The sequence below is a fragment of the Dermacentor silvarum genome, chromosome 6, assembly GCF_013339745.2.
Source record: "Dermacentor silvarum isolate Dsil-2018 chromosome 6, BIME_Dsil_1.4, whole genome shotgun sequence".
Classification (NCBI taxonomy): Eukaryota; Metazoa; Arthropoda; class Arachnida; order Ixodida; family Ixodidae; genus Dermacentor; species Dermacentor silvarum.
In genome coordinates, this window is record NC_051159.1 from 117,959,773 (window position 1) to 117,986,383 (window position 26,611).

The window sequence follows — 26,611 nt, forward strand, 5'->3', positions numbered from 1 at the left end:
GTTACTAATACCGTCGGGACCTGGGGCCGATGTGCCGTTAAGGTTTTGAAGGACGGTCCTGATTTCTTCCAGGTTGAAGGGTTCGTCGAGGTCGGGGTTGTCCGCTCCCGTGTACGGGGAACCGGGTGCTTCGGCGTCGCTTTCGTGGCTGCTCGAGAGTGGCATGTATCTTTCGGCAAGTCTTGCCATAAATTCCTGCTCGTTGGAGTTTTTGAGGTCGTGTTTCGCTATCTTGTCAGCCGCCTTGGTCTGGGAGCTCTTGGTTTGACCCTTGTTAAGAAGGTGTTTGAGCAGGTTCCAGGTTTTGCCCGATGTCATGCTGCCATCGGCCCTTGCACATACTTCGTCCCATTGTTGGTTGGAGAGTACCGCACAGTGATTCTCAATGTCCTTGTTCAGCAGTGCGATCTTTTTCCTGAGTCTTCTATTGAGTCTCTGAGTACGCCATCTCTGCAATATGGATCTTTTTGCTTCCAGCATGTGAGCGAGCTTAGCATCCATCCCGATTGTCTGGACGTCCGTTTAGATTTCTTTGGTCGCCTTGAGGGCGTCCTCCTTGAGTTCGCGCGTCCACTGTTCTAGTGTAGCGGGCTTTTCGGTACGTTCCTTTCGTACCTGTCTAAACGCATTCCAATCCGTGTATCTCCACTTTCGGAGTGGTTTCGAGGTGATTGCTATTGACGTTTCTACAATGTAATGGTCGCTGCCGAGGTCTTCACCGGTATTATGCCAGGTGGCCCTCTCGACGTTGAGGACGAACGTAAGGTCTGGGGTGGTGTCCCTCGAAACCGAGTTGCCCATCCTGGTGGGGTAGAGCGCGGACGTGATCAGGGTGAGGCCCATCTCTTCCGCATCAGTGGCAAGATTTCTGCCTTTGGCGCTGGTGACGCCATATCCCCATTCTACGTTTGGGGCGTTGAAATCTCCGGCAGTAATCAGCGGGTTGTCTCCGGCTTTGTCCCTGGCCTTCTTCAAAATTCGTCTGAAACTTTGCGTTTTGTGGTTCGGGCTACTGTATGTGTTGAGTGCTAGTATGCTCTTGGCCTTTTTGCCTTTGGGAAACACTTCGATGAGCAAGTGCTCACATTTGCTGTCCGGATTACTTCTGTCAATCTCGGCCCATGCGAGCCTGTTACTAACAAACGTCGCTACACCGCTGCAGGCTTTTGTGGGTGGAACAGCAATTGCTTCATATCCCGGAAGGGTGGGTGTGTCGGTGTTGGTCTCTTGAATGAGTATGATGTCCGGCTTGTCTGTAGTGTGTCTGATGTGTTGTTGCAGGACCGATTTCTTGCTGCGAAAACCGCGACAATTCCATTGCCAGATTATTAGCTTCCCTTGATTGCTAATTTGCGCTTGGTGCCTTTCGGCTGGTTCTCGCTTATTTGCCTTCTCCATTTTTGCTTTCCACTTTGGTTGCGGACTTTACCGCCGTTTTGGGTGTAACGATATCGCTTGTTGCACTGTTCCTTCTGACCATGGGGTAGGCGGGGGGGTTGACAGGTGCCGTGGAGTGAGTAAAGACGGTTCTCTCGAGAGCCTCGATCCTGGCGCCGAAGCCCTTCTCCATCACTTCTACCCTGCTCGTTAGGCCGTCGACCGCCTCTACTAGTCTGTCGTGACCCTTCTTGAGCGACTCGACATCGAATTGGAGTTGACCTAGGGTACTAAGGATCTTGTCCAATTTACCGTCTATGTCATTGGCAGGCGTGTCACCTTCCGTGGTCTTGGCCTTGCGTTTCTTGGTGGCTGGTGTGCCCGCGGGTGGGGTTTGACTAGCCGTTTCTGATTCCGCTACGCTGGGGGGAGTCGGACTGGGTGAAGTGTCCATGTGCGTATCCTGTGTCTGTGCGCTTGGTTTGCTGGTTTGCGTTTTAAGCAATCTATTCTCGTTAGCCAGTTCTGTCATTGTGCGTCTGAGTTGAGCGTTCTCGTGCTCGAGTGCTTTGATTCTTTCTAAGATGTCTTTGTGTACATTATTCTCTGGCCGTGCTTGCAAGCTCACCTGAGATTGGTCCCTCAGCGGCCCGCGGTTTGTGGGCAGCGTCCCCGCCGTTGCGGAGGCCTGGCATCCCGTTGTCGCCTTGACTCGCTGGGCCCAGCTGTTGGCTCCGGCCGGGGGTGTGAAGCGCACCCCCGAGGTGGAGCGGTCTCGGCTCCCGGGTGTGCGGGAGCGGCTCCTGCGACCTCTGCTGGCCGATCGGGATCCCGAGCTCCCTCTGGATCTGGAGCGTCCTCTGTGCTCACGCTGTCCGTCTGGCAACTGCGCCGCATCTGCGCCGTTGTGCCTTAAGAGACTAGTCGCCTTATCTCGAATTTTCTTGGCCGCAATGGCTGCCTGCTTGTTCTCGATTCTTCGCTTGCGTACCACGTACGGGACCTGGTATCTGTTCTTGCATTCCTTGCTGGCCGTGGGGTGTTTCTCGCCGCACAACGCGCAAGAGACCTCTTCGCAAACGTGATCAGCTCCGGGGTCTGCAATGCCGCAGCCCCTGCAAGTCTGCTTTTCAGGTGCGGGGCATACGTCTGCTCGGTGCCCCAGTTTTCCGCAAGCCTGACATATTGCGATCTGCTTCCTGTAGAGCGAGCACTCTACCCATGCACATCCGTACATCACGTGGTTGGGAACTTTGTATCCTTCGAAGACCACATTCACCGTCCCGGTTTCCTTAATGCGCTTCGCCGCCAGTGCGAGTGGGGTTCTCGGGTTGACGACAGACCTGGTTATCGTTTCTTGCGTGTGGTGGAGCGGAATGTTGCGAATGACTCCCTTGCACGTGTCGTCCGGTGCAGTCTGGTAGGAGGATGCCTCGTACGTCTGTCCGGCGATGGTGATGCTCTGAATTTTCAAATATCCGTGGACATTCTCGGGTAGCGGGGAACTCACGACCATGATGTTCTGTTTGAGGTTGGGGCAAATCGTGTCCCCATTGCACTGCGTCGTTTCGAGTCCGGCTGCTTCTTGAATGGCCTGCACAATTTCTACGTGTCCGGTTTTGCCGATGTTCAGTCCGCCGCGGATGCGAATTACTACTTTGGTCTCGTTTTGCGGGAGCAAGGGCATCCTACTTGCCTTGATGATTTCTTTACGGGCCGACACGGGCTTGGATGCTTTCGTTGTGGCGCCGTAGGCTGCCACGTTGGTGGCGACGTTGAGGTTAGGCTTGGTCGTTCTTCGTGGGGCGATGTCGCACCACCCGTTGCTGGCGGAAACCTCCGATGGGGCGATTTCTCGGCCGGTGACTTCGTAAGGCATTGTAGTGCGGTTGGCAAGACTTGAGTAGAAGTCTCTGTGCGGGCGGGAGCCCCGCCGTTTGTTCAAGCGGCGAACTCGTCGGCGGGTACGGCGTTAGGGTTAGCGGGGCCCTACTCGACGTTAGAGTTAGCCGACGTGGCGGCCGCCCCGGGCACAAAAGTTCTGGCGACAGTACACAAAAAGAACTCACAGGGTCGAAAATGGTCTTGAAATGAAGCGTATATCTTCATAAACGTGATGCCGCGGTGCGGTGGCACTGGTTTCGCAAAAGTCGCACTCAATTTGAGCAAAAAGCGGGAGCTCGACGCGACGCGTCCGTCCAGCTCAGCGCCATCCGCGTTCATCACGGCGACGATTTCTTCTCCAAATGACGTCATACGGAACCTCACGGCGACGGCGACGGCGACGGCGACGCCGACGGCAGAAATCTGCTTTTGAGTGTCCATATAATTGCTATCGCAATAAAATGGCCAAATGTTGTGTTCGTCTGCGTCCGTGGCGCGCGTTTGCGTGCGCTGTACGTGACACTCTAGTACGGCGCGAGGAACGGCCGGCGTGCCGGTGGCGGCGCCTGCCGCGGTGCTCCGGAACTGATGGCGATTATCATAATCGCCGGAACATGACGACTGGGTACGGCAATGGTTTTCTGGAAATCGACAATGGAAATCCGCCGAGTCGGATTTCTGGCGGGACAAGAACTGGAGCGGTATTCTGTAAGAGTCTACCTATAGTGGACTGTCCATTTCGGCGGCCGCTGATTCGCTGCTGTTTGATGTGCAGGAAGGTGCCAGCCAGTCTCCTTCCTGCACGTCAAGCAGCAGCGAATCAGCGGCCGCCGAGATGGACAGTCCACTAGGTACGTAGACTCTTACAGAATGCCGCCCCTGGAGAGCAGTTCTGTGCGATCGGGCGGGGTCGGTGCGGTCGCCGTACTGGCGTTGTTCAAATCAAAGAAGCTTAATTAACTTGACAGCAAGTTTATACCATTTCCTCAACCGCTTCACGAAAGCTTCGCTTCACATTGATTCCAACGTGTGCGTTGGATCTGCGCAATCTTTATTTTGCAATTTTCGTCAAATGCATAATAGGGTAAATTTATTTTTCGCGAAAGTTTTGTAAAAGTTACATGCAGTCGAACCCGGCTATATCGAATCTGAAGGGGATCACAAAAAAGTTCGATATACAGGTAATTCGAAATATATAAAAGAAAAATTTGATACAAACATTTTCAAGGAAATGTTACTGCCATTTGTTATACGCAGTAATTCGTTACATGTGGGTTTGATATATCTGGGTTCCACTTGGTGCTTTTTTTTTCTTCTTTTTTTGCGATACTGCAGGTCTGTACTTTCATGAAGCGTTTTTTTTCTCTTTCAGTTCAATTCCGAAGAGGTGCGCGCGACAACATCTGACCACATGGCTGCCGCTTACTGTTATCTTAGCAATTATTACAGGGCCCCGAGTTTTAAAGCAGTTGTCACTGAAGTTTAGCTATGGCGCAAATGCAATATACGCTTAGCTATCAGAAGCAACTAACTTATTCCGCAAGCGTTACTACTAGCAGTTATCTTTTTCTCCGCTCTAGTTTGAAGCCCGTTTCACCGGCTGGACTGTTGCAACCGACTGATGAAATGTCGGCTTGCTCAAGGGCACGTGTACATATCTTAGCTGCAGCATTACAAAGCGATATAGCTCTTGATCTTTACAGGCATGCGCAGGTCCTCGTGGTATGATTTATATGCTCCAGCCGGCCAACCTGTCCGCAATGTATTATGCACATTTATTAGCATTCTGGCCGTTCGCTTCTCTACCCACCTTCCTAACTACGTTTTCGTACAGGTGCTCAGCCATGATGATCACTATGGCGTGTGCGCACGTTGCAGAAAGTGAAACCACACGTTAGCTCGCAGTGACCTTTCGGGGCTGACAGACCCGACTGCACGGTTGCTTCTGAACCGCGCGCGTTTAAAGTCACAACCTGCGTCGGCGGCATAATTTACGGCATTTCGCTTTACGAGCCACGGAACAACTTCCTCTTCCTCCTAGGCGGCGCGCGCGCGGAAAATCATTCGGCTTACGAACGTGTCCCCCCTCCCCTTCCCTCTGATCCGCCTTGAACCGTGCAACAGGTCACGGGGGGTCACAGATGTACACTGTGGGCAGCGTTTCCTTTTTTCGACGCCTGTTTACGCTGGAGCTACTTGAGACGTTGCACTTACAAAACGCGGGGGGGGGGGGGGGGGGGGGGGGAAGCGCCATACCTGTAACTTTCAAATGTAGGCTTCTGTGCGGAACTTCCGTTAAATTGCCTGCATAGTTCAAAGAAAGGGGGCACTTCTTTACATATATACATGACGCGAAAAGAAATCTGCCGTTCGGCAAGGTGTGATGACACCATGACGGCAATGCGAAGCGCACTTATCGCCGGTGCTTGCCAATGAGACGACACATAACCTGTCACAGGCACCGCACCTCCTTTACCCGAATTTCAGCCAGAAAGTGACTCAAAAACACACAATTCTTGCTACAAACATTTGGGAATGGGTTATGAGTCCTAGGTGCGCTCGCTCAACGCTCCTTGCACCCGCTTTTCGTTGTCGTATTTCTTAAGATATACTACAATCGACTGGTCGCGTTTTAACGCTGTATATACGAGTACATTCTTAACAGTACTTGTAACTGCGCTTGTTGGTGCATATGGTGTTGGTGCAACCGCGCTCGTCCCGTTCTCTTTCTTCGTCCGTGTTCCAAGTTGCGCTCCTTTATATTTACTGTATATAAATTCACCTGGTTGAAATCGAGTGCTCGTAACACATTGTCCTGTTTCATTCAGAGCACCGAACATTTCCTCACAATGTTTGGAGGCACTCTTGATAGCCATTTCACCCTGTGATCAGGCGTTGCAACCGCTTATTATTGTTATTCTTGTTGTCACTGTAAAAGCAATGAACTAACTGTGGTCTTAACGTCATTATCGAAATGTTGAAGTATTTACGTCGAGGTTGGTCGAAATGTCCCATATCAGCAAGTCTATAGGCCGTACGTTCTCTTCAGCTTCAGACATCGCTAAGGACGCCATTATGGCGACTACAAGTGCCAATAACCAAACACTAGTGAAAAGTATCCGGCCTTGCGACAGTGTCTATAACAGTCCCTGTGAGATATAGTAACCGCTCTATATATTCTGAATCAAGATTATATAATAAGAGGTAAAAGAAAGCATAGGGTGCGTTGGCTTTGAATCCATAGGAGGGAGAGAGATTTAGACTGTGGTTTCGTTTGTGTAATTTAGTTTCTCGCTCACCGCCTCCCGCGTAAGACAGCATGGTTACGGAGCTTTTATAGTAAATAAAAAAAAAGCTTCAGAAATTACTGTTGCTTATGCCTGATTTTAAAAACAATTAGGAACAGGTAAATTATGGTAATACGATAGAATTTATTAATATTTTGACTATGCACTTCTGAATGCTATGCTACCATGACGACACATGATCACCACATGCCTAGGGTTGCTCAGATGAGTGACTCACTGAGGACAGCGAATCCTGGAATTTTCCAGTGAAGCTGCCAGTACGACTAGAAGCACTCGAAAAAGTTATATACGTGTTTTCATGGTGTCCTGGAAGAACTACATCGTTCAGCGAACTTATGTTTAAAGGAAATGGGAGACAGTTAGGTGCGATGTGCCGGCAAATTTTAAAGCTTGCGGGTTAATAGAGGGCTTAATGACAATTTCTATAGCCTCGTTCACTGCCTGTTTAGAGGCGTTATACGGAACACTTAAGAAGTATACCCACTGATCTTGAAGGACCAAAGACGGCATCAATTTTACATTTGGGCATGTTATGAGTAACTTGTATGGAAAGTGTGAAGTTTGTAGATTAATTATGTGCTTATAAACTAACTACTTATTTTGCGTTTTTTTCTATAGATCTTTAGTCTTCATACGAGCGGCGTAGTTGGTTTTCCATGTCTCATCGGTCAACTTAATATAGGTGTTGTTGTTTACATTTCATTGAAATAGCAAGGATGTTGTGGGTAATCCAAGCAAAACTTTAAATTTTGTAGGTTAAATAGTCTTTGTAGGTAACCTTGTAGTTTGCAGAAAATATTTTACAAACGCTCTACAGCTTAACAAGCGCATATTACAAACCGCGTACATATTTTTGCAAATGTCCTGAAATAACTCAACGTGCCGCAAAGTTGATATTTTGAGGGAAGAGGGCCGATATTCTGGGAGATGTGTGGAGAGATAGAGAGAGAATAAACTTTATTTGCGCCAGATAGATGGACAACGTTACAGGAGTGCCAGTTTCTTACAGGTTTTGAAGAAAGCATTTTTAACGGAAATGCTCAAAAGCATTATACGGCCTTTAACTGAAATGTTTCCCCGAGTTCGATGAGAACTGTACGGGAAACAAAGTTCAGATTCGGTTAAAATAGGGGCCACCTTAGGAGTGATGTGGCGGAGGAAGGGTAAGGTATCTCGCTTAGTTTCGAACTTTAGAAATAACTACTAAACCATTGTTTTCTCTCTATGCGTTATACCAGGCGCCCACGCGGTGACCTCGGGGAACTAAACAAGTCACCTTTTTTATATTTTGTGGAAGTAGGCGGCAGTTTATGTGTTATTTGTATAGGCAAAGGTAAAGGTGTGTACGTCGATTACAGTCCTTGCAGTAAATTACCTGTTTAACTGCTCCAGAGCGTTGCTATTGCGTTTTAGGAAATAGGCGTAGGTTTTAGCGGGGTGTAGTGGAAGAACTATAGAAGCCACCGATATCAAGTTTGTTGAAACGGGAGGAAACGACATGGCTGTTGGGCACGTGAACTTAAATGTGTGTGCGCGTGAAGTAAGGCGTTCGCTAAAGATTTCGTAAGCAAGTGCTCAAAAGCGTTATCCACGGACAACGTTTTAAAGTGCATAGCTTATTTATACGAAGAAAAAAATTGGAGGACGCTTAAGCTTCGTCTTTAAGAGTGGAACGTGATAGCGATATCGGGCCCCGTTCACATCACATTTTTCTTTATGAGTAGGCTTCAATGCATCACACAACGTGGGAAAGTCAGCTTACAAACACCAAGCTTACACCGATGCCGTTAAAGTCGGCTTCACTTTTAAGTACAAATGCATTGCTGGGAAGATATTTTTCCAGGGGCTATATAAGCCGTCTTATGTGAAAATGTGAAGGCCCTAGGACCTTTTTTATTATTTTATTGATTGTTTGCTGTTGCCCCGAGGCGCGCGCGTGTCCAAAACGCATTAGGCAGGTTAAGTGCCAGTTTGACCTGCCGAGGACGCGAGCGTCATCTGGATGGTGTTTTAGCAAGTATACTACCTGGGTGCGCCGCTGTTCTATGGTAGAAATGTTGGAAAAGGCGTTTTTCTTCGAGTTTCCTCGTCACCGAATTATGTTTTCTCGTACGTACAAATTACAACTCGACGCTATCATGTCAGCAGGTTGTGGTTAATTCGTACTTTACAATTTTCTGACGAATATTACATTGAGAAACTCAATTTTTGTTCACTAACGCCTTGCGCCACATGGAGGGACTGCGCGGTCGGAGTGGTTCTGTTTTTTTCCTTTCTGGGGTTTTACGGTTCTGATTATGAGGCACGCCGTAGTGGAGGGCTCCGGATTAATTTTGACCACTTGAGGTTCTTTAACATGCACTACAACGCAAGCACACGGGCGTTTTTGCATTTCACCTGCATCCAAATGCGGCCGCCGCGGCCGGGATTTGATTCCGCGATCTCGTGCTCAGCAGCGCAACGCCTTAGCTGACTAAGCCACCGCGGCGGGTGGGGTGGTTCGGAATGGTTTTATTGGCTCCCGACGCCGACAATAGATTTTCTGCAACACGGGGTCCCTAACGCTATCGCGTTAAAAGTATTAAAGAACCATGGTTAGAGGCTACTGAAATTCTTAATGCTAGCTGCTTAAAAGCAACATCTTCACTGGGAAATGGGCTGTGATTCGGCAAGATGGCACAGGTTCGCTGTCTTTTTAACAGCAAAGCTGTTAAAGCTGGAGGAGAAACGTCCGAAGTCCGCAGAAAACTCCGCGCCGTTGCCTAGCAACAAACAAGCCACAGCTGCGCACTACCTGGCCCAACCTCGCCTAGCTGCGCATGCGCCGAAGCAGTAGCAACGCAGCAGCCGCCGCCAAGCCACGCCCACCGACGGGAGCACTCGGCGCAGCCGCCGCGCCGAGCTACCGCAACAGCTGGTAAACCTACCGCCACGCCGAAGCTATCGAAAATAGCTGGTTCGTGTCGCCTAGCAACCATCTACGTCATAACTGACGTAAACACCCGGTGTGCACGCACTTGGCCTTGGAGTTTGCCATAAAAGGGGCTGCGCCTATAGTGTCAACTTTCGCTAGATATCGAGCGGCTAGCCTCCAGCGCGTTCGGCGTCGGCAAGCAACAGCGTTCTTGGCACTGTCGCTCGTAGGCGCCGACGCATCCAGCGCTAGTCACGCCAAATGTCACGAAAGGGAAGATACCTCCGAAAATTATCGCTCGAGAATACCTTCTCTACAAGCGTAGTTAAGTTAAAAACAAAGTGGGGAAGTTTGCACTTCGTCGTGCAAAGCTTAGGCACAGCGAAACTGTCGATCTTGGAAGTCCAGTAATGCGAAGCGATAGCAAAATACTAGGCCAAGCAAAACCTACTTACAAACCTAGCAGCAACCAAGTTAGAATTTGTTTCCTCCAAGCGCGCGCGATAAAGATCGCCGCGGTGCACGACCGACAAGATCCTGCTGGTTGGAACAAAAACGCCATTATTGAATTAAATGGATACCCACGCATGATCAATATCTAATACTAATCAATTTATTTGAGACTACAAATAAGCTCGAGAGTTTACGGCCTTGTCCTTCCATCTTTTCTTTCTTTCTTTCTTTCTTTCTTTCTTTCTTTCTTTCTTTCTTTCTTTCTTTCTTGTAGTCTCTTATCAACCGCTATTGCTGCTAGCGTTGGGAATGACGCGATCGTGTAGAATAAAGCTCAAGATGCGATGGTCGGTGGGCCGACGCAGTGACGAAGTATATTCGGTCGAAGGAACCAGACAATGGGTGGTGGCGTCATGCCTGCTGTGCGCGCTGCAGTTTTTATGTTACAACCAACCTCAAAAAGGACCGCTTGTTTGCCGACGCATCGTTCGAAGCTTTCTGTCGTGCCACGTTTCTTGGCAAAAAAAAGGAATTCATGTGAGAATAACCCTCGACGCAGTGCCATTCGCTTCTACGAGCTGCCGAAGAAAAGCGTGCGCAAGTTTTTCCGATTACGCATGAAGGACGAAAGGTAAGTACGCCGTCTCGCATGTATGCATGTCCGCACGAGCACATTACAGTTCTGTGGGCACACAATTTGCATTTTTTTTGCAACGCAAGAAAAAGCTCGTAAGTTTTTTAGGGGCAAACGAACACCGCGAATCGCGCGAGTTTTTCCCAGGCCAAGTTAATGAGACGTATGCTGACATAGAGAAATGTTTAATACCACGGGTAATAAAATTATGAATGGAATGCCGTTTCCAGTTCTGCGCACGCTCGTCTTTCTGCGCGGCAGACAATGAAGGATTCTAAAGCCTAAACGAAAATTAATGAAAGCTCATCCGTTTCGCCACCGCTTTATAAGCTAACTCAGGAGGCGTCCCGCTTCGTTATTCGTTCCAACTTTCAAGACATAGCTGTGCCTACACGTCGCCATTTGTTTTATAAGCATGCACATTCCGCAGAGACCGAGTTGCAGATATCGCACTAAGATGCCGTGCGGCGCTCGCGAGAAACTGGCGCCGAAGTGGCGTAAATTATGTCTCCTTGTTTTAGCTGCACTTACTGCACCAGTTCTCGAGAGTGCCGTGCCCGTTGCCGCAAGAGCTCCTGTCATGCGAGTGCATCGTGTCACCTGCATGCGTCGTGACAACGCCTTCTAGATAGCATTCCTGTGCACTCTGCTCTGTGACGCAACGCTACTTGGGTCGAAGTTTCGACTGCCAAGCCTGGCGTAAAGAAAGCTGTAACGTCGAAATCACCTGAAGACAAGAACGCCGAAGCTGCTGTAAAGTGTGCAAATTGCCCTGGCAGCCACTAAACTACATCAAATGACTGCCCGAAGATTACAAATGAAATGAGTATTATTTGAAAGGTGATTCGAACACATTCTACGTAAAGAAGCCGCAGCAATTTTCAGCCAGCGTAGGGACCATTCGCGATACAGACACCAAAACAAACAATTGCACGTTCCATCGAAATGAAAAGTCTCTTCCAAACCAGCCATGTCTCTCCTACCATGTCTGCCTTCGCCCATCAGGCAGAAACCTATACCTAATATACCTCAACGGTTTTCTTTTTCTTTTTTTTTTGGAGGGGGGGATGCTAGCTAGAGCCGCTTGCGTATGTGTAACAACAGCTGAACAGCAGGCCTCATGCTTTACGTAATCTTAGGAGCAGGCAAATGGCTAGTAAGCATTCAGTGAAGGCACCAATGCGACCAATGTCTACATTCCGTTTCGCGAAGGCTATACAGACTTCTCACACGGCTTGCATTCGTGACCAAAAAGAGTAAGCTACATATGGAAGAAAGACATAAGTGCGCGTCAAGTAATGCGATGTAACATTAAGTCTCATACTGTTATATCGGATTATATGGCGCAACGCTTACACAGTCGTTGCAGATCTGAATCTATATTTACTGTCGAATGTATATTTGAATCTATATTTACCGTTTCTGCTACCAGTAGACGTAGCGTGGTGCTTGCACTCGCGATCGTTACATAATGGATCGCATACTGGTAGCCCAAAGGTGGCCAAATAATATGCGACTTGACGAAGCGTTACGTCCTCTAGTTGTAGTTGTAATATATAAAGTAGAGATAGCACAGGGTCGGTATTTTGTAGTGATGCCTTTCCGGTGCTAATGCCTTTTCGCGCTTATTGCACTTTGTCAGTGATCAGAGCAACGGTCCGCTCACGCTATCAGCGGGATCAGCCGGCCGTGAGCGGTGGATGATAAGACTAGCATAAAATAAGTCATAAAGCAACACTACAAAATACCGACCCAGGGCCGGTATTTTGTAGCGATGCCTATAAAGTAATAATGCCTTTTCGCGCTTATCGCGCTTTGTCAGTGGTCAGAGCGACAGTCCGCTCGCGTTATCAACGTTGGTATCGTGAAGCGGACCGTCGCTCTGACCACTGACAAAGCGCGATAAGCGCGAAAAGGCATTATTACTTTAAAGGCATCGCTACAAAATACCGGCCCAGAATTGCGTCGCTGATCAATAACGAATACAACACGACACGCGTGGAGTGATACCTCCGCGACCACACTACTTGCATAGCTTCTGCGGGGTTCCCTGCTAAGTATGAAACAGAGTATAGCGTCTATCAACACGAATGGGCAATGGGTCGATCCAGAGCACCGGAGTGGTGGGAGGCGAGGGAAGCATTGGTGGGGTAAGGCGCAGAAACAACTATACTCTATAGCATCGACATTTCGTATCGAACTTCGCACAACAATAGGAGGGTTAAAATTTCGGCACTGCGTGATATTCGTGCCTCAAGCGCGTGCCCGATGGTTTGGGCAAAACTGCTCGCGCGCCGCCGGAGGCGGACACGTTTGACACCCGGCGCATATTCCGCCTCCGCGAAACACACAGGCGAGGCGGCGTTTTGTGATGCGTGCAGACGAGGAAGCACGCGCAGGCGCGCGCGCTGTGCTGTGCCGACGCGCGTTTCTTGAAGGCGCGACTGTGCTCGCGTCGGCGCTATCTTTGGATCGGTTGGGAAGTTTTCGTTAAACATTTTTTCTTCTTTTATCATTTTTTTATGGCCCCTGCCCGGCCGTCGCTTCTTCGAGCGCGTGCGTAGTAATGCACCGCAGCGACGGAGGAGGAAGAGGATGTCGTTATTCAAATGCGGCGGGATTCTTGACGTGTGTGCGCACGCCCCCGCGTTGCCCGGTGTACGGGGTGCAGCGTGCGTGACGCGACAGATACGGCCAGCGTAGGAAAGTATACGAGCGGCTTCCGACGCTGTGTGTGTAGCAGCAGGCGGTGCGTTCCAGGCACCCGTTTACACAGGGGGAAGAGACCGCGGCAAAAATTTCGCGATTAGGTAGGCTAAGAGGGTCTTAAATAGGTAAGAGAGAGAGAGACAGACATAGCTGATGTCAAGGATGGTATAGGTCGGACAGCTTTTCCTAATTGGGCCTGTCGTGGGTTATAGACGTGTGGTGTATGCTTGAGTGGGCTGGTAGTCGTGACATATTTCGATTGCGAATGTATAATGCCGTTTGAGCTGTTTTGACGGCTGTTTGGTTCGTTATTTCTTCTTTTCTCAGGCTCTGAACGTTGTCTTCGTGCCCTCGAGGCCCTTGCTCGTCGCATGCGCTGCCGTTCGCGAGGAGTATACGTTTGCTCTTGCATGATTAAGGGCGCGATTGAGTGAGAGTTACTTGTGCTTTTGTGGCTGTTCCAGCCGGCGCTGTAGACGTAAGCACGCCTCGTTTTGATCTACAATCTACGCTATAGGGTAGATAGCTAGAAAACGAATCATGAATTTTCCAATAACCAAGAACACGGCACCGCCACGCGTTACCGCCACACGAGCAAGTTCGCAGAGGCCGGGGCGAACGATGTTTTGCGCAGTAGACTACACTGGAGGAAGCATCTTCGAGAGAAAAGTAGTGGTGCTTGCGCAAAGCGATCCGGATGAGTGACACTAGTGTGCACACAAATGTTTCTGAAGGATTTTTGATGAGACATTTGGCAGCACCGAGTTGGCAATATCTGTAGACACTTACCAGATTATAAAAAGCCAAGAGACAAAAAATGATATCGTGATAGCGGCATTTCCGTGACTAAAAGCGACGTGCCCGATGTGCCATGATCACAAAGGTCATCATAGAACTATTAAATTTCACGCCAAACTAAGGTCTTTTAAAAAAATTCTCCACTTACCTTTTCCTGTGAAAAACGCCCAACCTACCCTACGCCTGCGATTTTCCTTGTTTCATCACTAAATGTGTCTCGCTACAGTCTTCAGCTGCCTTTCTTTTCTGCTCATGCTGTTACTCTGATGGGACGGTTGTCATTTCCACGCATAGGTCGCCTGTCCGACTCCATTTCTCCACCAAACGTCGACTGGAATATCACGTACTCGCTTTTGATGCTTGATTCAAACAGCTTCCTTTCCGTGTCTCCTTGTTACGCCTGTCACATTTATCATGTCAATCATTGCGCGGTTTTTAGGCTTCTGAGTAGCTTTTATTGTCAGTTTCCTGTTTTCCATCCCGATGTCAAACACTCGCAGGATGCAATGGCAAGGTGCTTTCCTCTCCAAAATATTGGCAGAAAGGTTTCGTTCGTGACATCGGAGCGCCTGCCAAAATACCGTGGCTAATTGGCAAGAGCTGTCTGACTGCTAAAGCTGCCCAACCTTCCTGCGAGTCCATCAATGTCGCGCAACGCCGAAGTTTCCACCACTCTCGAGCATCGAGCAATTAATGGAACGAAGCGGGCACTCAAGCTCTCAAGCGTCGCCCATAAAAACTGAGAGGGAGTGCGATATGGTTGAAAGTAAAGAAAAATGAACGCTTTAAAAAAATAACGATAGTTGTTACATTCGCACGACCATGAAGCATCTCCTGCTAAGTTAACGAAGCCTCTTGCACGTGGATATGTGTTCGCGTGGGCGACAGCGGTCGAAAACGCGAGCATGGGAATGCAGAACGTTCCGACTGGCGCCATGCTGACATTGAAGTTCAGCGAGACTCTAGTAGCCAGCAGGATGATCGGCAGCGTAAACATTCTAGCACGGAAGCGCTGTCGTGTCGCCGTTCCATTTTGTGCGTCAAGGGCTAATAGAAACGCCAGCCGTAGCTCTAATGGAATTGCGATGCATTGCGATCTACGCACATCTGGAGAGAGACGCACCCAGACTTATAGCGACGTCGCTATTAGTCGCTGCTGGACGTGAAAGCAGCTTGACTAATGGTTTTAATACAGCGTGCGAATGCTGCTACACACGTGGCTTCAATTATCACCCACTGCACCAGCTCTAATGCATTTCTTGCGTAAGCTGAAATGTAGGGACGCAGGCAGCTCGGATTCCTACGAGCTCGTTAATTCGTATGTTTGCAAAGTATGATATGTCCCTACTCCGGGCAATAGGCCGACTCAAGATGTCTCGTCCTAGAGGTCAATACACGTGCCATAGTGTTAAAGTAGTTTATAGAGTCAGAACTATTCTTAAATGATAACTTTTTTTAAATCTCCGTGTGAAGAAATTTTACGGCGACGCTCTTAATGCGACTATATAAACGCTCAATACCGTTACATGCGTGTCTTTACTGCGTTCTGCAAAACTTTATCACTCACGAAGTTCATATTGTCACGAGACAATGAAGACGCTGGTACGGACGACACAGGATTTTTATGCGGAGTCATAGTGATGCAGTCTCCTCCGGGAGCTGCACGGCATAGTTTTCCGGAGCGTAGGTGCCAGGCCGCGCAGGAGACGAGGACCGGTGTGCTTGCTACTATAGAAATCGACGACCTTGTGGTGACATTGAACGGCTAAACCTGGAATTTGGAACGACGGCATCAGCCTATTGAAAAATCCATATGCCCCATAACCCCCATATCCAATAATCCGATATGGAACATATAGGATCCTATACAAAAACCTGTTTTTCCTATATGTCGTATGATGTTATTGGATATAGGAGTTATGGGGAATACGGGGGTTTTTCAGTAGGGATATATATAGCCTGTCGATAATGGTGAGAAGAGAAACTTAGAATGTTGCCTTCAGGACGACGCCAAGCTCCAGTGCTCCAGTTTGAAGGCGACGACCAGAGACTGCGTCTGTGATGGGCAACGTGTCTAACACGAGAGCATTTGAAGCATATGGATCGAATTTCTCAGTGCTCCAGACAGCCGGGTTTCGGTTGCGCGGAGGGTAGACCTGGTTTAGGGTGGCATTGGTAAGAGTGCTTTCCTGTGTGTACGTATAGAACAGACTGATCATAAACCCAGGTTCATGAACTCCTGGCGGACGACTGGTTGTATGAGTGACACGGTCGGCAGGTTGGCTGATTGAGCGTCTGCAAGAACGTCGGCAAGGGTCATTGCTTTTTGTTCGCGGCGGGCGATGCTGGTGGGACCTTCTGACGCTGTAGACGCAGTCAACATTGGTGGGTCTTCACTCGGCGATGTGGCGACGCTGTTGGGCAGCCGCAGGTGTGTTACTCTCTATAGGGAGCAGAGTTGCGCATCTCATTGAACGCGCCGCTCGCGCCCCTATTCGCCAAATCTGGCCACATGCGTAAAAAGCATCATTTTGAGGGAAAGGCAACTTCACGGCTCCGCCTGAACCATAGAGTTTCTATGGCGTGCACTGATGTCCACCGCGCCACCTGGCCTTCGCGGAATGAAGGAGCGAGTACACTCGGCAGCTGAGCCGCGCCGTATCTTGCACTCAAGAGGAGTGGCTTTGCTGCTGAACACAGATGCGTCGGTGGGCAAGATGGCGTACCTATGCGCAACTCTGCTCCCGTAGGGAGCATATACAGTAACTCTAGCCGCAGGAACTGGCAGGTGATGCGGCGACTCTTCGCTTGTTCGAAGCGTTGACATTCCTTAATAATAGCGTCGACCATGGTAAAGTCCTTGAAGACAAGTAGATTAAAGTTGTCATCGATTATTACCTTCAAGATGTGAGAAACCTTGTCAGATTCAGCCATTCTGGTGTCAGCTTTTCGCTCCTTTATAGCGACTGCTGACGACCGAATGGCGAGAACACGTAGGCCTGCTCTACTAGGTGTTGACAATTCGCCAGGACCGTCCCATCCCACTTCTGGGCAGTCCGGCAGTTGCACAATGGATTTATGAAGTGGACAGCTCGCATTGTGTCGAGGATTGCGTTGCTGATTTGTCGAAAAGAAACGAGAGTTCAGTAAGCGCTTATCAAGTAATCCAGTTGTCCATACTTCTACAATCAATCAATCAATCAATCAATCAATCAATCAATCAATCAATCGGTCGGCGGTCGCCATTTCTCGTGCTACAATTCCTTCTGAACCGACTGTTAGCACTAGCCCACGAGGGCAACATGAGTATATTACTTGATAGAGGGGCATGGCACGGGTAAACGTCTCCTCCCTTGCCAACTAATGACTCGGAAGAAGAAAGACTTTTTTCTCTGACGGTCGGTGCATTGCTTTCTCGGTGCGCTGTTCATGGCACCCACGTCGCGTTGGAGGTAAGCACGAATGTCGACGCCAAGGTTGAATATGGAGATCCCCCTCCGCTTCCCCCTGGCGGGCCGGATGTATTCCTTTCGCTCCAAGGTAGTGCGCGCCGCAACTGAAGTGTTTGAATAACAAAACCGCCCGCGGAGGCCTCTTCACGAGCTCATGACCTCACTCTACGCGAGCACCCTACGCGTGCTCGCGCAATGGCATTATCATTGGCACTCACGCACTGGAGTCCCACGGCGGTTTACTTGGCGGTCGCGTCTCCACTGCATCTCCTTGGTACGGTATGCCCACAGTTACGTTCGCCTCGTCAAGGCCTAAAATCGAGCCAGGTTTGCCTGCTGCAAATTCACGGCACTCTTCGATAAAACTACGCAAGGACAAACGGTACAATAATGAAGGATTGCGTTCATTTTACGTTCATTTGTTGCATAGCATAAGCAACACGCCCTTTAACATAGAAGTGTTCGGAAAACGCCCAATCAGGCGCTCAGGTTTCACGTTCACGCAGCTTTATCCTGAAAGCAAATAATGGGCTTGCCTTTTTTTGAAAGGCGGTCTGACGGAAACGCCTCGCTCTTCTTCGTGTCTCTGGTTTGTTCACGTGATGAAATCTTTGTGTCATCGAAAGAGGGGCTCAGGTGAAGAAATTGTCTGTCGAGCGTGTCAGGCTGAACACCCCCGTTGCAACTGCGCTGCAAATACCTTGACCGCTATTGCTGGAACACTAAAGCTCCGGAGATGTAGGAAGCTGTAGTGGTTCTCTTTATGGCAAGAAAGGAGCCAGTTTCTTCCATAAACCAGTGAACCTCCTCCAGTAGACCTTACGCGAAGATATTATATAGAGACTACCGCCACACAGTCCGTACCCTTAATTGAGACGATTATAGTCATCGTACGCGATTGCTTGAGGCGTGTTTGGGCGTCACCAGCTTCAACCATCTGTATGACACATCACGATTTCGAGGTTAGTGATGGAACAACAGTTCCTAACTAGGCTCTAAAGTGGGCGGTTAGCTGTGTTCATATGACTTTACCATTTCTTCTTTTCTTCTTTCTGGTGTTTTACGTGCCAAAACCAGTTCTGATTATGAGGCACGCCGTAGTGGAGGGCTCCGGATTAATTTTGATCACCTGGGGTTCTTTACCGTGCACTACAACGCAAGCACACGGGCGTTTTTGCATTTCGCCTCCATCGAAATGCGGCCATGCTGAGCTACCGCGGCGGGTAACTTTACCATTTCGAAGACGCTTAGCTACCAATATAAATATTTTCTCAGCGATGGTCCATATCCCATATCGCTAACATCCTGCGTCGGTAAACTCATGGAACATGTGGTTCTCACACGCCTCACGAGATACGTGGATGATGGAGGACTTTACCCACATAGCATGGTTGGATTTCGACCAAAGTTATCGACGCAGGATATTATGCTCCAACTGAAACATCACATTATAGATGCGGGCGCGAAAACTCTAGATACCAAGGCGATACTAGGGCTCGATCTAACAAAGGCCTTTGACACTGTCACGCACAAGGCAGTACTACAAAATCTCCAAGAGCTGGATGTAGGACGTAAAACATACGCGTACATCAAAGACTTCTCGACGGATCGTACGGCAAAGATTACAATTGGGGGAACCAAATCGAGGAGATAAAACTTGGTAATCGGGGTACTCCGCAGGGGTCGGTCCTATCTCCTTTTCTATTCAACGTGGCAATGATTGATCTTCCTGCGGGACTCGAAAAAATTGAAGGACTCGGACACAGCCTATACGCGGACGACATTACCCGCTGGGTGGCGGCTGGAAGCGATGGGCATGTGGAAGAGATCCTCCAAACAGCAGTAAACATGGTCGAAGACTACATCAGAGACAAGGGACTGCGATGTTCCTCTAAAAAATCAGAACTTCTGCTCTATAGACCCACATGCAGAGGTCGAAAAAGGATTAAGGAAAGGCCGGACGTTGTCGTCACAGTAGAAGGCACCAGGATACCTATAGTGGAGAGCCTAAGAATACTGGGACTCCGCATATCCGAAAACGGTCATAATGGAGAAACCATTAGACTACTGGATAATAGTGTTCACCAAACAATTAGACTAATAAAGCGGATATCCAACAGGAACTATGGCATGAAAGAGCACAATCTTATTCGATTAATAGAAACATTCGTAATCAGTCGTATTGTATATGTGGTCCCTTACCTTAAACTCTACGCTGCGGAAAAAGCCAAGATAGAATGTATCATTAGAAGGGCGTATAAGCAAGCCTTGGGACTTCCAGCAAATACGTCAAACGACAGGTTGCTAGCACTCGGCATGCACAACACATTAGACGAACTTATTGAGGCCCCAGAGAGTAGCGCAGTATGAAAGACTACGCAGAGTTTGACGGGCAGACACATCTTATACGACATCGGAGTATCCTACGAACCACAGCACGGACTGCGGGGAGACATCCCAAGGAAAATAAGGGAACATCTCTCAATACTCTCAATCCCCAGAAACAGTGCACCCGGAGATTCACGAAGATAGAAGAATCGCAAGAGCGAGAGCTCTCCGCAAAAGATTCAGTAGTGCTAGGGACGTGGTCTATGTGGACGCGGCGGAGCACACAAACAGACAGAGTATGTCGATAGTTGCTACCAGTCTAGAGGGTGACTCCAGAGTTAGTGGCACTATAAAAACAGGAAAGGCTGAGGTGGCGGAGGAGGCTGCCCTAGCACTGGCAATAACCTCCACGGAGGCCAACATCATAGTCAGCGACTCCAAGACCGCCGTCAAGAACTATGCGGAAGGAAAAATTTCGCCGGAAGCGCTCAGAACTTTAGCCAACTTTCGTGAAGATCGAGATGTTTGCATTATATGGGCACCCGCACACTCATCCCTTCCCGGGAACGAAATAGCGCACAACCTGGCTCGAGAACTGACGAACCGAGCAGGTGACACGCAAATACTGGGAGCGGAGAGAGACCGGATGACCAGCTTTACCGAGATAACCAAACACTATAAATTGGGCAGGGCCCGTTTCCCCCCGGCACACTCCTCGCTAAGTAGACGGCAAGCGACAGCATGGCGCTTGTTGCAAACAGAAACATATCCGAACCCGGTAGCCTACCATCGTTACTATCCAGAACTTCACACCGATAGATGCAGATTCTGTCAAGAAAGGGGCGGAATTACAACATACGGTTTGGGCTTGTCCTGGGACGCCCACACAGAATAATATGCACAGGGCCAGAGAGCAATGGAGACCGCGCTGCTCAGCTCTGCACCGGAAGACTAACTTAAGGCAATCCAGCAGGCCGAAGATGCCGCCAGAGCCAACGGACTCGATCTCGAGGCCGTCATCTAGGTAGAGAGGCTTAGTCTCACAAATCTGCTACACAAATAAAGTTTATTCCTCCTCCTCCTCAGCGATGATCATGATGGTGAAACTCAATATCAGCGTGCGTTTCAGGAAGAGCGCTATCCACGGGGATGTTGGCGTTAAAATGTACAATTTCAAATGTCTTCTTGTTATTCCTTCATGCCGTTCGATGGCCAGATGGTACTGTCGTGTTTTGAAAAAGTAATTTCACCGACATCGGCTGAAATCTATACAAAATAACAGGTGATCAGGCACAAATAACAGGCACAGCTGTGACATGACCAACATTAGACAATATTCTCGTATTTAAATGCATCATGGCAACATCTTCGCATCAAAAGCACAACATAGAAGTATAACCTTTGTCAATACTCGGTGGAATATACATGGACCATTTGGCACATAATGATGGCCATGTTTTGATATTTCAGTAGCTTTTGTGACACTGATTTATTCGGGCAAGTGAGAAGGCGGATGAAGTAGCTCGTAATGGACACCCTATAAATAAGTTTCTGAGGTATATTTCAGTAAGAGCGGCATCTGTTTTTATACTGTAGCTATTTATAGCTGCAGTCGAGGTTTCTTCAATACTGACGTGGGAACTTGGAAAGCTTCTGGGCCGCTCACTTCGATACCCGACTAAACGTACAGCTCATATGAACAAACCTACTTTTGTCTCAATAACCAATCTGTATTTCACTATTACGACAACTGCAGTGCCGCGGTATCGCTTGAGCACATGTTGCGTGAAGGCAGAGTTCGTATGGGCGATCGCTCGAACTATCTACGATCTTAACAAGGTAAAGATTCGACCAATGCCCTCAACTTCAACGCTTATATTGGGTCGATGGCCCTGTCCACCAAAACTGGGCAAAGCTCTGCACTTCTATAGTTTCGACACCTTGATACAGCAGGCCTGTTCTCGAATCTGTGTCTCAACCTTCTCCACTTATCAAATATGTTTGCACAGTATTAAGTGCTAATATTACACGTTCTGAACTAATGACCTGCCTTTTCATCATCTACTGCGCTCATACTAACGACAAGATCACACGAAATCTGAGCTTTATTTTTTCTGTAACGTTTTCTTTTTGTTCTACTACCCACATTGTTCTAGTGCCTTCCTCTACGCCTGTGGGGGCCTTCCCCGAATACCTAGCTAGTCGCAAAGATAAACTATTGTGCTCCCTGATGCAATAACGCGATTATGAAGACGGCCGCGTATTGTTTACCAGAAACACACAGGCGCAGAAGAAACAAAAATAGGCTTGTACTTAGCACTAGAACACTCTAGGTATTGTGATGTGCACGGTGGATTTCCTAAGTAGTACGCGAACTCTATAAGTAATGGATTTGCTCACGAACGCGTCCAACAGTTAGTCTTCCCGCAAGGATCGCGAATAGTGCTCAATGAATCTTCACGCATTCTTTTCACATTTCTTTGAGAGGCAGAAATGATGGACACATGGTGACATATTTGGCGCCGAACGAGACGCCCAGGCGGAGAAACTGCTGGCCAGGTCTGCCCGGCTAACGCCAGCTGTCGCAATATCACCACCACCACCACGACCACGTATATGGAACGATTATCGAATCATTACATTTCCTCATGATTTTTAAGAGGGGTCACTCAGTTCACTGAGAACTACAACTACTGGCGGCCTATGCGGTAGCCATGTAGTATACAGGGTGTCCCAGCGATCACGCAGCACGATTTAAAAAAAAAGAAGAACGGCGTTGCGCGAAGCAAACCTAGCGCGTATTGTTTCCAATACAGTGAAGTAGCCGCCAGTAATTTTTCCGTTCATGAGATTTAATTAGGTAATTGTAATTAATTACCTAGCTCGAGAAGTACTGTCCTAATTATCAAAGTTTCAATGAGAAAATTGTAGAGCAACATGAAAAACTCTCGATACAGCTTTCTGATGCTCAATACGTGCTACATAAAAGTGTTTTTCCGAGCGTGAAAGAAGCCCGCGAATACGCGCAAAGAGCCTCGAGCGGTCAATCACGCTGCAATTCTGCGTGTATTCGCGGGCTTCTTTACACTCGGAAAAACACATCTATGTATCACGTATTGAGCAACAGAAAGCTGTAGCGAGAGTTTCTCATGTGCTCTACAACTTTCTCATTGACACTTTGATAATTAGGACAGAACATCTCGAGTTATTAATTAATTACAATTACCTAAGTAGATGTCACTAACGAAAAACATATTGGCGGCTACTCCACTGTACTGGAAACAATACGCACTAGGTTTCCTTCGCGTAACGCCGTTCCTCTTCTTTAAAATCGTGCTGCGGGATAGCTGGGACACCCTGTCTATACAGTGAAACTCGGCGGCGTGAGATCGATATATTAAGTACTTATTACCATATTGGCGATATCAGCTTGATCGGAAACAGAGAAGTAATAGGCTGCTGTTCGTGTTGAGAAATGTGCATGCGAAAGGCTTTGCACCTGAACGGTCCCAAAACAAAATTGGGCGATAATTAGTCCGGCATTCCGATACAGTCACGACGTGCACGTAGTAGGTTGCCCTGGGCAGACTAGGTGTCAATGTGACTGCTCTATATTATGAAAGCTTGGCACGCATTTCTGCATCGCCGCCATCGATCGTGCCAATAATACTAATTAGGCGAGAAACTGAGGTCGTGTTCCCGCGAAATATGAGCAAAGAATCAAGTGGAGCGAATCAAATTATCGAGAAGGCCTTGCGCGATTTCACGGGCGTTGTTGGGAGCTCAGCCATAAGGCAAACCTGAGAAATCGTGGATTGTGAGAGTGTGAGAGAAAGATAGAAGAGTGTGGTTATTGATGAAGATAGAAGAAAAAAAGTAACGAAACACAGAATATTGGTTATTGATGCCGAAGGCTTCTGGTGACTGAACAAGTCAAAAGTTAATTTACGTATTGGAACTGATACGGGGTGCCTTGTTTTTTCCTAAGATGTGTTTGTTTTCTAGCATTCTACTTGACGAGACGAGTGTTCGTCGAATTCTTGAGTACGTGAACTGCAGAATCTCGGTGCGTCCTGTATACTAAGAGGAGGATGTAGCGTTGAAATTCCTCCGGGAGAGTAAATTGTTCAACGATTCTGTCCCTATACATCACCAAGTTGTTCTGACGACGAGCAAAATGCTATGTAATGACAGACAATGGGAAAACCGACTAAAAATAGAGCCTGTTATCAAAAGACAAAAGTCAAAAAGGTAGTTGCTCCATTATGATACGCTTATTTCTTCCGAGATGCTTTTTAAAAGAGTTTGCGTTGATATTGTGACGGGCAGCTGTGTCGAGAGAAACCTGCGTTCAAAGCAGTGCTACACTACGCGCCAACCATCGATTGGGTCAGGATTGGGACTGCGATTCGCGATGTTACGTGGGCCACAGTTAACAGGTGTGGCAGTGACGCCATTTGAAACCTTCTACGTAGAACACGCGCCGTGATGCTTGAAGAATAGTCTGAGGACCTATAACCTATGGGGCACTACGTTCCTACTAGCTTTAAAATCAATAGGACAGGCCAGTAGCCTTCGCATTCACGTTTTCATGACTGCGTTCTTTGCAGTAGAAATAGCTCGCCGAAATGCCATCAACGCTGCGAGTGCTAAAGCTTGCCTCGCCTATGTTATGGCCTGTACTTTCATTCACATTAAGATCGCGAAACCGGAACCAACATGACAACGCTACTTTATAGGGGCCCTCACTATGCCTTATTGCAAATTTTGGCCGCACATTGGAAGTTGCGGGCGCTATTTATGGAGCGTATTGCAACAAAAATTTTTCAAATTGGCATATTATTAGAGGAGATACATAAATTGAAATGCCGCGCTACCATGCTGCCTGCAGGCTAGGTTAGCTGCCAACGTAGACCCTCTACGCCTTTGCCTCGGCTAGCGTACGCGAGTTCCATTTCATCCCGGCCTTCTCCCGCACCTTAGCCGAGAAACAGCTTTCATGTTTGCTTCACAAGTTCCGCCTCATTTACTATAGCGAAGCTGTTATGGTTATGCTCGTGTGCGTGTGCAAAAATGGTGGCCGATCCTGGTGATAGTGCAGAAAGGGTCGAAGCGCAATGGCACATACCCCTCTAACTCCGGGTGGTGGGCTCCGGGACCTGTAACGCGCCCTTGAACTACCTTGTCACACCTGGGACCCAAAGAGGTCGCAGGAACAAGGTAACAACGATCGGATCTTAGCTTGAAATGCCGACGCGCGTCGTCCATGTCTACGTTCGCACCACCCTCTCTTTGTCGACGTTCCACTGCTTGCGTGTCTAGTTTCCTGCGCTCTCCCGGGGCGGCGGCACCGTCGCGCGCGCATATGTAGGACAAGGTGCCGTTGTCCATTTTATTGCGATAGCAATTATATGGACACTCCAAAGCAGATTTCTGCTGTCGGCGTCGCCGTCGCCGTTAGCTTCCGTAGGACGTCAATGGAGATGAAATCGTCGCCGCGCGCCGAACGCTGTAAGTGCGAGTGAAAGGGGGCAAGGGACCCGCGCTTTCACGGGGAGCGAACCCACGGCGGAGAACAAACGCGCGTTCTGCGCCGTGCTCCTTTAAGGGCTGCAGAAGTAGGGAGTCTTTCCTCCTTTACAATCACCATATATGTAGAGCATACGCGCCTTCTTCCGACGTGCGAAAGGCCGTGGGGGTGGGGGGAAGGGAAGGGAGGCGACGTTTAGCTGCGGCATCAAGTGCGTATTTATATAAAAAAAGTTGTCGCAGTTTCACCTGAAAGGTGAAGCATCAATTGCGATAGCAAATTTGAAGAGAGCTATACGGAGTAATGATAGCAGCTTTATCAGCTGTATAAACTTGGACATGCAGCAGCACCGGCAACACGCAGAACTGTTGTCGACGCCGTCGGCGTTTTGCCCGCTTTCGCTCATAATGCGTGCGGCGTTGGTGACTGTTGCCGGAGCCTCTGATATAAATAGGCACTTGGTGCCGCAGCTAAACCTCGCCTCCCTTCCCTCCTCCTCCCCCCCACGGCTTTCGTGCGTCGGAAGAAGGCACGTTTGCCACATATATGGTGATTGTAGAGGAGGAAAGAGACGCCTACTTCTGCAGCCCTTAAGGGAGCACAGAGCAGACAGAACGCGCGTTTGTTCTCCGCCGTGCGTTCATCCCGTGAAAGCGCGCGTCCCTCGCGCCCTTTTACTCGCACATACAGCGTTCGGCGCGCGCGCGACGATTTCATCTCCATTGAACGTCATACGGAACCTCACGGCGACGGCGACGGCGACGGGCGACGCCGACGGCAGAAATCTGCTTTTGAGTGTCCATATAATTGCTATCGCAATAAAATTGTGAGGCGAGAAGGTGGTAAAGACTTCCGACGCTGCTCGACGAGTGTCCCGTTCTGATGTCGAAAACTCGAGCCGCCCCCAGAGGCTCCGGCAACAGTCACCAACGCCGCACGCGTTTTGTGCGAACGCGGGCAAAACGCCGACGGCGTCGACAACAGTTCTGCGTGTTGCCGGTGCTGCTGCATGTCCAAGTTTAACAGCTGATAAAGCTACTATTATTCTCCGTATAGCTCTCTACAAATTTGCTCATGCGAATTTGTAGAGCGACAACTTTTAAATTTCACTTCTTTCGTCGTAATGGGAGGCCGCGATTAGTGCGCACTGCGCACTCCCGGCGACGATTGCATTCTCGTCTCTGTTCCTACCGTCGCTCTCCTAGGCGCGCTGGACCCTCGGGA